Genomic DNA, 15,908 nt, shown 5'->3' on the forward strand with positions numbered 1-15,908 from the left:
TGCCCTAAAGTATACTATGAATGATATTGTGTGTTGTATACCGAAAACAATAAAAGTGTGTTTGAAAAAAAAAAATGACTAAAAGTAGTGTGGTCCCTCCAAAGGGTTGGATCTGTCTAGATTGAAGAGTGGATCAGGAATGATTAGACATTGTTATGTTATGTTTTGGATTATTTTTCTTGGTGCCAAAGCAAATAGCTAAGTAGAGCTCAGCTCTCCTTAACTGGGTAAAAGCCAGGTTTTCAGCTGTTTCCTAAAAAAATAACAATGAATGTTGGGCACATATTGAAAACAGCAGATAGTTCACAAGCCTGCCTGCACCTATGTGGTATGTTTAGTCACCTGATCTTGCCTCATGAGAAAGTAGGAATATGTACCAATTTGAGAGAAGATCATGTGGGGGTATAACTGCTCAGCTTTGATGTCTGGAAGGAGGAAGAAAGAGGCAAAGACTGCCCTGTGGACACGGTTAAGGATTTAAACAGTATCCTGTCCCTGACAGGGAGCCAGAGTAGCCATGTTACCACGTTTTGTCCAATAACCAGACTGCTGCTTTCTGAATGAGTTGTAACTTGCCTAAAACCATATCTGAGGGACCTAGGTAAATTCTGTTGCCATAATTTAGTCGGGGTGGTACCAACGTATTAACCACTTGGATGTGGTTTTTGGGATCGACAAAAGGCAGTATGTTTTAGTGGTTTTAAGCTAATGAAAGCAGGAGCTAGAAATAGCAGCTGCATGAGGCTCAAAGGAGAGGTGTTCTTCTTAAACAAGCCCAATTAACATATGTTTTGAAGGAATGGCACTTTTGCCCATGAACGATGACTATTTTATTTTGTTCCAAACTGCACAGTTCCTATCAATCAGAAGCAACTAGGTTTTAGCGGGGTTAAGTCTTAAGAAGTTCACTAACTTCCGCCACTAGAAGGGGGCAATGGAAGACGCCAATTGACTATTATAGTACACGTGTGGAAAATAGTAATGTATCAGATTCATTTCACCAGCAAACATGTAAAAGTTTAGTCCCAGAGATCGAAGTTCAGCCAATGGTTGCACGAACTTGGGATACAATGGTTTCCTGTGTGACACCCCAGTTCAGCATCAAAGTAAATAGTGACAGCACGACTTGCTTTGTTCTTTCACAAATGATGAATCGGAGCTAGTTAAGAATGGCAAAAGAGAGCTGAGTCTTTGAATAATGAGGTCATATTTGATGATGTTGAAGGCAGCCAGCAGATCTAATAGTATCAGAGCTATGGCATCACTCTTGTACACCTTCTTTATTCAATTATGAAGGGATGAAAGTACAACAAGCAATCTTCCACCCACATGGAACCCTGCTTGAGTGATATCCAGACCAATTTGAGCACCCACAAAATACTGAGGGTGAGTAGCAACTGCTTTTTCCAGGCTTTTTCCTAGAAAACAGAGACGTAAGAAGGGTTTGATTTTCCCAAAACTATATAGGTATAGGGTGTAGGAGGGGCTCATTTGACAGTGGGCTGCTAATTGAAGTTTACCTTTCTGGCAGAAAAATGCATAATTCAAGGGACCTATTGAGACAAGCACTGGCCAAGCCAACAGGTCTCACTTTTTCGACTAACTATTCACTTTGCCAATCCTTTTTGCCAATGATGAGCTGCATTGGTAATAAAATAAGCTACTTACCTGTAACTGAAGTTCTTTAGTATTGGTATTTTTCATAGATTCACATGCTTGGATCATTTCCCGTCGGCAAAGTGGAGTCCCACGTTACTATAGAAAGCAATAAGGAAAAAACTACAATGAAGTTGATGGAAAAGACATTCCACTTTAGTAGCTTATTAGTGTTATTAGATATTACCTAATTTCCAGCCAATCAGGCGACTGCACCCTTTAGAACCTCCACAACAAAGGCTCCAGTCTCTCAGATTTTCTAGCACAAGTGAGGTACATAACAAGAAGACATAATGGGAGACTCTATGGGGAGGATGGTAGGTAGCCTGCAAATCTATGATAGATATCAATACTGGAGAACTACATTTACAGGTAAGTAACATATTTTCTTCTGCAGTATTGGATCTTTCATAGATTCACATGCTTGAATCAGAATAGTCAGCGGGGAACGTCACACTCATAAACACATAATAATAATAATAATGTAGCAGAAAGTGGGAACAATAGTGGCTCATCTTATTGAAACATGTCGCAGAACTGCTTGTCCTATGGCTGCATCCGTTTTTATCCACGGAATCAAGGCAGTAATGCTGAGTAAAAGTGTGCCTGGTGGACCAGGCTGCTGCTCGGCATATCGGTTGAACTGGCAAATCAGCAAAAAGAGCTGTGGAGTTGGAGATAGCTCTGGTTGAGTGGGTCTTGACCTTGTTAGCCAGTGGTTTTCTTGATTGCTGATGACAAAATCGCATGGTTGAAGCAATCCATCTTGCTATAGTATGTCTAGAAACCCCTTTCTGAGGTCCCCGTGGGCTACAAACAGTTGATCTGCTTTACGAATGTTATTAGTTCTGTGCATGTAAAATTTTAGACATTGTTTGACATCTAACGCATGCAATGATCTTTCCACCAAGGATTAGGAAAGAATGTTCTCAACATAACTGGCTCGTTTAGATGAAAGTCCTACGTATAAATTTAGGATTGGTCCTGAGGATCACACTGTCTGATTTGAATTGGAGAAAAGGTTGGTTAATATTGAATGCTTGGATGTCGCTCACTCTTTTGACTGAAGTAAGCCCTAATAGAAGCGCTGTCTTCCAAGAAATGTAGTTTAACTCTGCTTTGTGAATGGGTTCAAATGGATGTATCATGAGCTGCGAAAGCACAATATTCAGGTGCCAAGGAGGAGGAGGAAGATTCACTGGAGGTTACATTCTGAATAGTTCTTTGAGGAACTGTTTTAATAGTCTCATGCCAGAGAGATGGAGAATTACTGGGGCATCGAAATCTAGAAATCACTGCCTGATGGACTTTGTTGAAAGGGTGAGAAAGACCACATTGCGCTAGATGAAGGATCTACTATGGTGACAATGTGAAAGGATGGATCTTGGAGTCCATACACCAGAGACAAAGGTGGTGATTATGAGCCTGGCGTTAATGTGGCGATATCACTGCCAACAGGCTGGTGGTGAGGACCATCATATTATGAGTGTGGCGGGTTGGCCACTGTCAACCAGCCATATCTCCACCCATACCGCCATGGCGGTATGAAACGCCGGGATGGAGATGTTCATCTTTGACTCGGCAGTCCACAGAGGTCCGCCAGAAGTATTAGGAGACAGCCCACCGTCATGGTTTCTGCAGCGGTAGCACCACCACGAAAACCATGGCGGTAGGGCTACCAGTGACAGGGAATTCCTTCCCTGTCACCGGTAGACGGCTCCCCTCCCCCAGCAAGCACCTGGCCCCCCACCCCCTCCACACTGACATGCAGACACGCACTCACTTCAACATTCATACACGCATTCACTCACACACATACAACCACACATACACCACAACACTCACAGTTGCATTCACACACACACGCAGACACCACACATTCAAACACGCGCCCACAACAGCCCCCACCCTCCCACCTCCCTTACCTGTTGGATGTCCGACTTATCTTGTCTGGCGAGTAGGTCGTCCAACAGAGAACAGGAAGGGGTGCTGTCACCACCGGCAGAGCCCTGCCAGCAGGACACCGCCAGGCCGTATTAATGGTCTTAATGCGGCTGGCTGCGTCCTTCTGGCAGGGTGGTGCAGGTGGGAGCAACGCCAGAGCACCACCACCAGCCAGCATGGCTACTGCCGGATATCCACCCAAAATGTGGCAGAAATCCGGCAGTACCCATTATATGGTGGGCAGGAGACCGCCAACACTGGTGGTGTTCTTGCGCTCGTGGCTTTGGCGGTCTCGCTCAGAGACAGCCAAAATCATAATGAGGGCCACAATCTCTTCCATTTAAGTTTGTATGTCTTGTTTGTGGTCTGTGCCCTGGCATTCGCAAGCGTTGGTATTGGTGTCAGCTGGACATGAGGTTATCCTGAGAGGAGCAGGAGCTCAGTGAGCCAAAACGGCCTGAGCCATCTGGGAGCAATGAGAAGGACTCAGCACGTCTCTCTCTTCATTATCCTTAACAACCCTGAGATCAAAGGGATCAGGGAAAAGCGTAAGCATAGACTCCCGACTATCACATTCCAACATGATCCTTTCTGTGGTTGCCAACTGAGTAAGAACTGGCATTTCCGATTCTTACTTGTCACAAACAGGTCTAAGTTTGGTTTGACCCAGCGACCGAAAAGATGGTCTAGGTGTTTGCTGATGGAGCTCCCAGTCGTTGCAGATGGCGCTGGTCTTGCTCAATGAGTCTGCGAGGACATTGGATGACCCTGAGACATGTTCTGCTCCGGGTGTTATCCGATGTCGAAGGGCCCAGTTCCATTTCTCCTGCACTTGATGAGATAGTGCTGGGGAGCGTGTTCCACCTTGCTTGATTAGGTAGTGCATGCTTGTGGTGTTGTCAGAGAGGATCAGCACTGATTGTCTTGGGCAGGAAAGATTCTAACATTAAGGCAATGGCTTTCAATTCCAGCTGGTTTATATGGGGCGTAGCTTGTTGGGCTTTTCATCTTCCTCAGACGGTCAAGTCCTGGAGATGAGCACCACAGCCCTCTAGGGACGCATCTGTCATTATTATATACTTTGGGATCTGTACCAGAAATGAGAAGCCTTCGGAGAGGCTGGTTCCGCGCAACCACAGTAGCATGCTTTGCCGCATTGTTGGCGTAATCTTAATGATGCCTTCAATTGATTCTTTGCTTTGTAGCCACTGCTTGTCTAGCCCTTCCTATAGTGGTTTCATGTGGAAATGGCAGTTTGGTATGAGGAGAATGCACAAGGAGAGCATCTCTAGAAAAGACTTGTAGAGTTGGACAGAAACAGACTTTCTTGTTGCTAATCTCAGTGCAAGTCTTTTATTTGCATTGTATCCATCACTGATCCCAAAAAGGTGATGTTGGTTGTGGGTGCTAAATGTGACTTTTGGTTGTTGACTGTAAGACTTAAAGTACGCAAGAGAGATAGACAGGTTGTTGTATCACCTGTTGGTTTTTGGGTTATGCATGCCTTTATCAGCCAATCATTCAAATACAGGAATACTTGGATGCATTTCTGTCTGAAATAGGCTGCAACTGGAGCTAACACCTTGGTGAAGATGAGAGGTGCTGACCGTAGTCCTAATAGCAACACCTTGATTTGGTAATGGGTGCCAGCTACTTTGAACCGCAAGAATCAATTGTGTTCGAGATGGATTGGAACATGAAACTAGGCATCCTGGAGATTCAAGGGTGTCATATGATCCCCTTGGTTGAGAAGATGCAGCACATCCTGAAGGGTCACCATACAAAATAATTGTTTCTTCAGAAATTTGCTGAGTTGTTGAAGATCTAAGATGGAGCGTCAATCTCCTGTCTTTTTCCGGATAAGGAAGAAGCAAGAGTAGAAACCGATTCCCTTTTGAGTCTTCGTACTATTTTTACTGCCCCCTTGCGCATCATGGTGGAAATCTGCTATAGAAGCTCTTTCAAGTGGGAAGGTGGTGGCCCTTTTGGAGGAACATTCGGTGGATTTTTTTTTATCTCTGTGGTATGTCCCTGGGCAATGATATTGAACCTTAACCAGTCAGACGTTATCTGAGACCACTGATACAGGTGATTGGAAATTCTGCCCCCAATTTGAGTTGCAGAGGTGGGGGTTGCGGCCAGCACCATACGAAGGTCACTGTTTTCTGACACTGTGTCCGCCTCTGGAGGACAACTTTCCTCTAGTACAATGTTTGTGTGCTGCGGACAGTGGTTGCCTATTGTCATGTGGGCTCTCATTATCCGAACAAGGCAGCTGGGTTTGGGCAGCAGCATCACCTGAATTGTTGGGAACTGAGTCCAATCCCACACCCTGTGACAACTGTAAGCCTAATCTGTTTCTGGCCTGCTTACAGTGCCTCATCTCTGCCCAAGAGCAGGGGTGATTTGTGGCAACTGGGTGCATGATAAGACGACTTCTCAGGGAAATCATGGTGTATCAGATTTCAACCTTTTCTCTCAGTTACATTAGTTTCACGCATGCAAAGGCAAACAGAGCCAGAAAATGGTTCAAAAAGATGTATTGAAACAACTGCATCTTAGATAGAATGGCATGAATTGTAATAATCAGAATGATGAAACATGATAGAAGCAAAATGGTGACAAGAAAAGTGAAACACAGGAAAAGTCCCATCGCACTGTCACTATGCGTAATATATGAGGTTCCTCCCTAAGCTATGTTAAAGCACAGCATGCTTAGTCTTCATCCACCCTTCAGGATTCCCCCTGGAAATAAATCATCCCACATACTTGAGGAAGGATGCCTGTTGTCTATAGAGACACCATCCTCATGTAGACCAGGGAATCGGTAGTCTCAGCAAGGAGCTCTAGCAAAGTCAATCAGCATGCGATTGTGGTCATCTGGCTGGAATCTCCCCCTAGCTTGCATGGGACAGAGAAGTGTTTTCATAATCAAACAGCTGATGGTCAGAGAAAATGTCCCCATGTAAGAATGTGTGTTTTTCTCTGAACATAGGGGACACAATGTACCACTTGTGTCGGCAACCCTACCTCGCTGCGGCCTTGAGGAAAGCACAAAGAGAAAATAATGTCTTGCTAAAAAAACACAATGCTTTCCTAGGCGAAAGAACAACTAGGTAAAGAAAATAAAACATCACCACAAATGTGGCTGTAGGAAAGTACCCTCTTTTTGGCATGGTTAGCCCCTCTTTTTGACTGCTGTCAGTGTGTTTTGACTGTGTTCACTGGGATGCTGCTAACCAGAACCCCAGTGCCTGTGCTCTCTCCCTCTAAGTGTGATTGCTTAGGACTTAGCACACCCAACAATTGGCATACTGGTGTCCCCATATAAGTCCCTAGTATGTAGAACTTAGGTACCTAGGACATTGGGGCACCAGGGGTTCCCCATGGGCTGCAGCATGTATTGTGCCACCCAGCTGTGTAAAATGTGCCTGCAGTCTCTTGCACTGTTGCTACCGGACTCTACAGGTTCTGGACTTACCATGGTCTGTTGCATCAGGGATCACCTTTTACCTTGATGCAAGAACAAATGCCTGAGCTCTTTTCTACCGTCTGTTACACTTTGTAATGTTGTGTAGCCATTTTAGTTATAGCTCCATGCATGTTATTTTAGCATACTAGGCCTGCCGCTGTGCACTTTAACCTAGATATATTTTATGCAGCTTTATTTATTTTTCTTACAATAGCCACTTTTACGTTCTTAAATCAGACATTCATGTTCACTCTGTACTTCTTTCAAGGCTGCAGTAAGATAGGTTGCTGGTGAACATGGTAAAAGTTTTGTCTCTGGCATTCATAGAAACACACACATCCTTACGTAGGGACATTTTCTCAAAACATCAAGGCCCTCATTACAACACTGGCGGTAAATCCCGCTTACCGTTATGCAGAAGACCGCCAACACACCGCTGCGGCTATGGAAATCCGCTACAGCTATTACGACCCACAGGCCGGAATCTGCCAAAATCTAGACACCCACACAAGTCCGCCACACCAAAGGTCAGTGATAAACTGGCGATAACAAAACCTCCACTGTCAAGCCAACAGGAATACGCCCACACTATCACGACCCACGAATCCACGCGGCGGTCTTTCAACCGCAGTATTACATTGGCGGTACACGCCGCCGCGCTCAAAATACACACACATTTACAAAACACAACCACATTGGACAATTTGAAATACACACACCTGATACACATACACACCACTCCCCCACCCTCAATACAATATATAACACACACCCACATCACCCACAAACCCCTACGACAGAACTTGAGAACGAAGCACACAGAGAGACACCACCATCAACAAACTAGCATCCACAGGCACACAACACTATCACTCACACAACATCCACGCACCTCACACAACCCCTCACACATCACAACACACACCACCTCACACATCACCCACAACACACCATGGCACCGCAAAGACACCCCAGGTTCTCTGAGGAGGGGCTCAGGGTCATGGTGGAGGAAATCGTCCGGGTAGAGCCACAGCTATTCAGTTCACAGGTGCAGCACACCTCCATTGCTAGGAAGATGGAGCTATGGCCCAGAATCGTAGACCGGGTCAACGCAGTGGGACAGCATCCAAGATCTAGGGATGACATGAGGAAGAGGTGGAATGACCTACAGGGGAAGGTGCCTTCCGTGGTCTCAAGACACCAGATTGCAGTTCAGAGGACTGGCGGTGGACGTCCACCTCCTCCCCCACAACTAACAACATGGGAGGAGCAGGTCTTGGCTATACTGCATCCTGAGGGCCTCGCAGGAGTAGCAGGAGGAATGGATTCGGGTAAGTCAAATCTTAACTATTACATCCCCCACCCTACCTGCATGCTATCACATACCCCCACCCTCACCCTCAACCTCATCACTCCAACACCTCACATATGTCTCACTATCACAAACCACACATCCCAACACCAAGCCCTGCATGCAACACCAAAGCATGGACACCCATCACCAAAGCATGTCCACTACAGACACCCACACAGATCCCCAAACCAAATCTCACACAAGGTCCTAGACAAGAATGTAAGCACTGGGGTACAGGGTCACCCACCCATTGCACACCATGGCACACACAGATGCAATAATCATGCCTTTACACCCCTGCAGGACCCCTACCCAACGTCACCGGACAGGAGGTTCCAGACTTGTCCACCCCCCTCCACAGTGATGACAGCAGCTCTGTCCAACTGGATCTAGATGACCAGCCCGGCCCATCTGGGACCTAGGGACAGTGGGTTCCCCACACACTGGCACATGCCACCACAGAGCCTCCACCCTCAGGTAACACCAGCAGAGCACCGGCCCAGCGGGCCCATCCCTATGGGGAGGACAGGCCCAGGGAACCCACTCTCCGCAAGGCCCTCTCCAACATCATGGGAGCGTACCGTCATTCCCAGGAGACGATGGCAACGGTACTGGCCAAGTTTCAGGAGACCCATCGGCTGCAGGAGGAACAGTATTTGGGGATCAGGGAGGAACTCAAGTCCATCAACACCACCCTGGTCACCATTGTACAGGTGCTGAAGGACCTTGTGAACACCAGGAGGGACACTGTGGCACAACAAGGAGCTCCTGACACTAGCCTCGATGATGAACAGCCCACCACCTCCGCCAGCGCTAGTGGACAGGAGGCACCGCCACAGGACCATGACACCAGCACCCCACACCCTGCAGATGGAGAACCACCCCGCAAACGGTCCCTGAGATCCAGGACAAAGACAGAGAACAATGCCAAGACCCCGCCAAGAAATTAGACCCCCCTGAATGTCATCCTTCTGTCCCACTTCGTCACCCTGTCCATCCTTAAACTTCCCTAGCTCCACTTCCTATGCCCCTTTGGACAATGCACCTGTGAGACCGAGAGACTGGACTCTGCCATGGACAATCCTCCACCATCACCCCTGACGATTTTACAACCCTCTCCACTTATTTGCACTTAAATAAACACCCTTGAATCACAAAACAATCTGAAGTCAGTCTGTGCTTTCACTAATGCGTATTTGCAATAACTGCGGAAAATAGCAATGTCCATTGTATTGTCAACATACCTATGTCACACAGCTCTAGTCCATGAGGTAACATAGCAGAGGTCACACAGTGGGACCCACATCTGTGAAATGGAAAGGCAAAGTGACAGGTCAGGGTCCATACACTGGGTGAAAGTGACAGACATATGATAGGTCTAACAATTGTATGAGATATAGGAGGCTGTGACGTCTTCTTATCTGTGTCTCACTGGAAGTATTGCTGGATCACGTTATTTCTGTTGTTGAGATCCTCTTCTTCTGCCTCCTCTTCTTCACTGTCCACAGGCTCCACAGCTGCCACAAGACCTCCTTCTGGACCATCCTCCTGCAGAAAAGGCACCTGTCGTCCCAAAGCCAGGTTGTGCAGCATACAGCAGGCCACGATGATCTGGCACACCTTCTTTGGTGAGTAGTAGAGAGAACCACCTGTCATATGGAGGTACCGGAACCTGGCCTTCAGGAGGACGAAGGTCCTTTTGATCACTCTCCTAGTTCGCCCATGTGCCTCATTGTAGCGTTCTTCTGCCCTTGTCCTGGGATTTCTCACTGGGGTCAGTAGCCATGACAGGTTGGGGTAGCCAGAGTCACCTGCAAATGTCGATGGACAACTGTTAGACACACACTAACCCGCAGGGACAACTCCAGACCCAGACTATTCACACGGTATAGGGTCCTTGTCCTCACCTATTAGCCACACACGGGGCCTCTGGAGTTGCCCCATCACATAAGGGATGCTGCTATTCCTCAAAATGTAAGCGTCATGCACTGAGCCAGGAAACTTGGCGTTCACATGGGAGATGTACTGGTCGGCCAAACACACCATCTGCACATCCATTGAATGATAGCTCTTCCGGTTTCTGTACACCTGTTCACTCCTGTGGGGGGGTACCAAGGCCACATGTGTCCCATCAATGGCACCTATGATGTTGGGGATATGTCCCAGGGCATAAAAGTCACCTTTCACTGTGGGCAAATCCTCAACCTGAGGGAAAACGATGTAGCTGCGCATGTGTTTCAGCAGGGCAGACAACACTCTGGACAACACGTTAGAGAACATTGGCTGTGACATCCCAGATGCAATGGCCACTGTTGTTTGAAAAGACCCACTTGCCAGGAAATGGAGTACTGACAGGACCTGCACTAGAGGGGGGATTCCTGTGGAATGGCAGATAGCTGAAATCAGGTATGGCTCCGACTGGGCACACAGTTCCTGGACTGTGGCACGATCAAGCCTGTAGGTAACTATTACATGTCTCTCTTCTATTGTCGACAGGTCCACCAGCGGTCTGTACACCGGAGGATGCAGACATCTCCTCACCTGCCCCAGCGGATGTGCCCTCTGGACGAGAACAGCGAGCACAGAGTCAGCCAACACTGAGGTAGTAAAAAAAGATTTTATTGCACACATTTGTCAATCCGCTATGTGCCTGTCTCTGTGTGTATGCAAGGCCTAGATATGTGTGACGCATTTACAAATAATGCCATGTGGCCCCCTGAAATGGTGGCTGCCTGACCTGTAAGGTGGGACAAGGGGATATGAGGTAACAGCGCTGGCGTTCTACACAGTCGCAGTAGGCGATCGAAGACCGCAGCGCAATCCTGCATTGGTTAACACTGGACCCTGTGGGTCCGAGGAGCCAATGACGATGTACGCCAGCAGTGACAGTACGCACCACAGCGGACGTGACCGCCATTTTCTATCTGTTTGCTCACTTGATACCTGACGTCCGACAGGAGAGGACCTACATTGCAAGTGCTGCTGTGACCTGTGTCGGGAAGCGACGATGGCTCATGTGTCTGGGGAAAGGGCCCCTGCCTTCACTTCTGAGGAGTTGGAGAAGTTAGTGGATGGGGTCCTCCCCAGTACACGCTACTCTACGGTTCTCCAGACAAACAGGTGAGTACACTGTGAGCATGCTGTATGGGCAATGCCTGTTTGGAGTGGTGTGGATGGAAGCTACGGGGGGAATGAGGCCTGCATGAGCGGACAGTGAGTGTATGTGTGTCAGGGCAAGGGTGGGAACGTGGGCCAATGACTGTGACGGTCCGGACGGTTAAAGTTTTTTCTTTTGCCCTGTACTATTCCTCTAGGTCAGCGTTCACCAGAAGACGGATATTTGGTGTGCCATCGCCAAGGACATCCAGACCCTGGGGGTCCACCACAGACAGAGCACCCACTACCGTAAACGATGGGAGGACATTCGCCGCTGGAGCAAGAAGACGGCGGAGGCCCAGCTGGAGATGGCCTCCCAACGTGGGAGGGGTGCCTGTCACACCATGACCCCCCTGATGTTCTGGATCCTGGCGGTGGCGTATCCGGAGTTGGATGGGTGCTCGAGGGCATCACAGCAGCCACAAGGGGGTGAGTACTGTCACATCCATCTGACTCTCAAATCAAATCAAATCATTAACATTTATAAAGCGCGCTACTCACCCGTGCGGGTCTCAAGGCGCTAGGGGAAAAAGGGGGGGTTATCGCTGCTCGAACAGCCAGGTCTTTAGGAGTCTCCGGAAAGCGGAGTGGTCCTGGGTGGTCCTGAGGCTGGTGGGAGGGAGTTCCAGGTCTTGGCCGCCAGGAAGGAGAAAGATCTCCCACCCGCCGTGGAGCGGCGGATGCGAGGGACAGCAGCGAGTGAAAGGCCAGAGGAGCGGAGGAGGCGGGTGGGGACGTAGAAGCTGAGGCGTCTGTTGAGGTATTCCGGTCCCTTGTCGTGGAGGGCTTTGTGTGCGTGGGTGAGAAGTCGGAAGGTGATCCTTTTGCTGACTGGGAGCCAGTGCAGGTGTCTCAGGTGTGCGGAGATGTGGCTGCTGCGGGGTATGTCGAGGATGAGGCGGGCCGAGGCGTTTTGAATGCGTTGCAGGCGATTTTGGAGTTTGGCTGTGGTCCAGGCGTAGAGGGTGTTGCCGTAGTCCAGGCGGCTCGTGACGAGGGCGTGGGTCACGGTTTTTCTGGTGTCGGCGGGGATCCAGCGGAAGATCTTGCGGAGCATGCGGAGGGTGAGGAAGCAGGCGGAGGACACGGCGTTGACTTGCTTGGTCATGGTGAGAAGAGGGTCCAAGATGAAGCCGAGGTTGCGGGCGTGGTCTGTGGGGGTCGGTGCGGTGCCGAGGGCTGTGGGCCACCAGGAGTCGTCCCAGGCGGACGGGGTGTTGCCGAGGATGAGGACTTCCGTTTTTTCAGAGTTCAGCTTTCGGCGGCTGAGCCTCATCCAATCTGCGACGTCCTTCATACCCTCTTGTAGGTTGGTCTTGGCGCTGGCGGGGTCATTGGTGAGGGAGAGTATAAGTTGCGTGTCGTCGGCGTAGGAGGTGATGATGATGTCGTGCTTGCGTACAATGTTGGCGAGGGGGCTCATGTAGACATTGAAGAGTGTCGGGCTGAGTGATGAGCCTTGGGGTACGCCGCAGATGATCTCGGTGGGTTCTGAGCGAAACGGAGGGAGGTAAACTCTTTGGGAACGGTTTGAGAGGAAGGAGGCGATCCAGTCCAGGGCCTGGCCTTGGATTCCGGTGGAGCGGAGGCGGGTGATTAGGGTGCGGTGACAGACGGTGTCAAAGGCAGCCGAGAGGTCGAGCAGAATGAGTGCGACTGTTTCACCGTTGTCCATCAGGGTTCTGATGTCGTCAGTGACTGAGATGAGGGCGGTTTCAGTGCTGTGGTTGGTTCGGAATCCGGTTTGTGAGGGGTCGAGCAGGTTGTTGTCTTCCAGGAAGGTGGTCAGCTGTTTGTTGACGGTCTTCTCTATTACTTTGGCTGGGAAAGGCAGAAGAGAGATGGGGCGGAAGTTTTTTAGGTCGCTCGGGTCAACCGTAGGTTTCTTTAGTAGGGCGTTGACTTCGGCGTGTTTCCAGCATTCGGGGAAGGTAGCAGAAGAAAAAGAAGAGTTGAAGTCGGTCTGGAGGTGCGGGGCGATGATGTCGTTGGCTCTGCGCGCATTACGAGGTGTCTGGGTGGGGGAGGTGGGCAGTGGGTTACTCTAGGCCAGGGAAAGCTTTGTAGGCAAGGACCCTTTGTGAGGCAGGCTATGTGGCACCCTAACCCCACCAGTGGTAAAAGCCATCTACACCTAGTCAGGCTCCTGTGACTTCCATGTGTGCAGCAATCGGGCATAAGCCTTGTACCCCATGTCCCTGTGATTAAGTAGGGAACTCAAAGTGCATGGCGTAGTGCAGAGGGCTGCTGTATCTGTTGTGTCCGCCAACGGTAGCGGTGTTGCATGCACTGAACATGTCTTTCTCCCCCCCCCCCATTTTTGTGGTCTTCCTGTTCTTGTGTGCTTTAGCATCATCAGGCAGCGGAGCAGTGCCACCGGAGCAGGAGGGAGCTGCATCCCACATGGCCCTGGAGGGGGACACCACAGAGTCTGAAGCCACCAGTGAGACGGAGGGCGAGAGGAGCTCCACGGTGGGGACAGGAGCAGAGACCAGCGACACCGACTCCTCCTCTGATGGGAGCTTCCTTGCGGTGGCAGGCCCCTCTGGGCCCACCGTATCTACAGGTACAGTCACAACCCCACCACCAGCACCGCCCTCCCAGCAGCCCCTCAGCGTGTGTCCCGAGGCCGCTCACCCAGGAGGATGGGCATCTCCTTTGCCCCAGGCACCTCAGCCCCTGCCCCAGTCAGCCCTGCTGCCCTCAGTGAGGAGGCTATTGACCTCCTGAGATCCCTCACTGTTGGGCAGTCTACCATTCTGAATGCCATCCAGGGTGTAGAGAGGCAGTTGCAACAAACAAATGCATACCTGGAGGGCATTCATTCTGGCCAGGCAGCCCAACAGCGAGCATTTCAGGCTCTGGCCTCTGCACTGATGCCAGCCATTGTCCCTGTGTCCAGCCTCCCCCCTCCAACCTCCTCCACCCAGTCCCAATCCCCTGTACCTCAGCCTATCCCAAGCACACCATCAGACCAGCATGCACACACCTCAACACACAAGGGTGGCTCAGGCAAACATAAGCACCGCACATCCCACAGGCACTCACACAAGCATCATACCCATGCAGACATAGCAACATCCACAGCCTCCACTGTGTTCCGTCCTGCACGTCCTCCTCCTCCCTCCCAGTCTCGTCTCCACTCACACCTGCATGCACTACATCTTCAGCCACTACCTCCACCACCAGCACACCCATCACCACACACCGCTCACATGCACTCACCACCCCCACTACCACTCCAACAGCCCCTGTGTCCTCTCCCAGTGTGTCTGTGAGCCCTCCTCCCAAAGTACACAAACGCAGTCACACACCCACCCAACAGCCATCCACCTCACAACAGCCTCCAGCCCACGCACCTTTACCCAAAGTCAGCAAACGTACACCTCGTACATCCACTACCTCTTCCTCCACTCACAAACCCCCTCCATCTACCCGTCCCAGTGTGTCGAAAAAGCTTTTCCTTTCAAATCTTAACCTCTTCCCTACACCTCCCCCCCCCCGTCCGTCCCCTAGGGCCTGCCTTTCCAGGTCCCAACCCAGCACCTCAGCCACCACATCACCGGGCACAGTGGTGCCAGCAATAGCAGGATTTTGGAGGGCGCCAAGCAACAGGGCTGCCAGTGTCCCAAGGAGTGAGAGCAAGGACATTCCCCCACCTCCCAAACAGAAAAAATTGCCCACATCCCAGAGGGAGAAGGCGAAAACACCTGCCACCAAGGGAAACAAAAGTTGAAAGTGGCAAGACAGCTGCGCCACCATCCAAGGTGGGGAAGGGCCAAAAAAACAAAGGCAGGTCCATGTCGACGCCAACCTGCACGGCGGACAAGACCGCCACCTGCACCGCCGCCACAGACACCGCCGCCAGCACCGCAGACACTGTGCCCTTCACCAGCACTGCAGTCAGTGAGGCCACCACCAGCACCGCCGCTACTGACACTGCCGTCAGTGAGGCCGCCACCAGCACCGCCACTATTGACACCGCCGCCAGCACCGCAGTCAGTGAAGCCACCACCAGCACCACAGTCAGTGAGGCCACCACCAGCACTGCAGTCAGTGAGGCCACCACCAGCACCGCAGTCAGTGAGGCCGCCACCAGCACCGCCGCCACAAAGACCGCCGCCAGCACCGATGCCACAGAGTTCGCCGCTAGCACCGCCGCTACTGACCCCACTGCCAGCACCGCCAGCGGCCCCGCGACATCCTGAGCCAGTGACACCACCGCAGACATGGCTGGTATCCCCAGTGGTCAGTCGTATGGGGCTGGTGGTCAGTTACAGGAGCCTGGGCAGCTTGCATGTTGCACCACCGTCAGTGGAGTATCAC

At 50.6% G+C, this 15,908-nt stretch overlaps 1 protein-coding gene across 1 annotated transcript in view; it reads right to left on the reverse strand.

Moving 5' to 3' along the window:
* NT5C (5', 3'-nucleotidase, cytosolic) overlaps positions 1–15,908 on the reverse strand; it is a 334,183-nt gene that overhangs the window by 203,837 nt on the left and 114,438 nt on the right. The gene's annotated exons all lie outside the window — the stretch shown is intronic.

This window comes from Pleurodeles waltl, chromosome 7, assembly GCF_031143425.1.
Source record: "Pleurodeles waltl isolate 20211129_DDA chromosome 7, aPleWal1.hap1.20221129, whole genome shotgun sequence".
NCBI classification, from domain to species: domain Eukaryota; kingdom Metazoa; phylum Chordata; class Amphibia; order Caudata; family Salamandridae; genus Pleurodeles; species Pleurodeles waltl.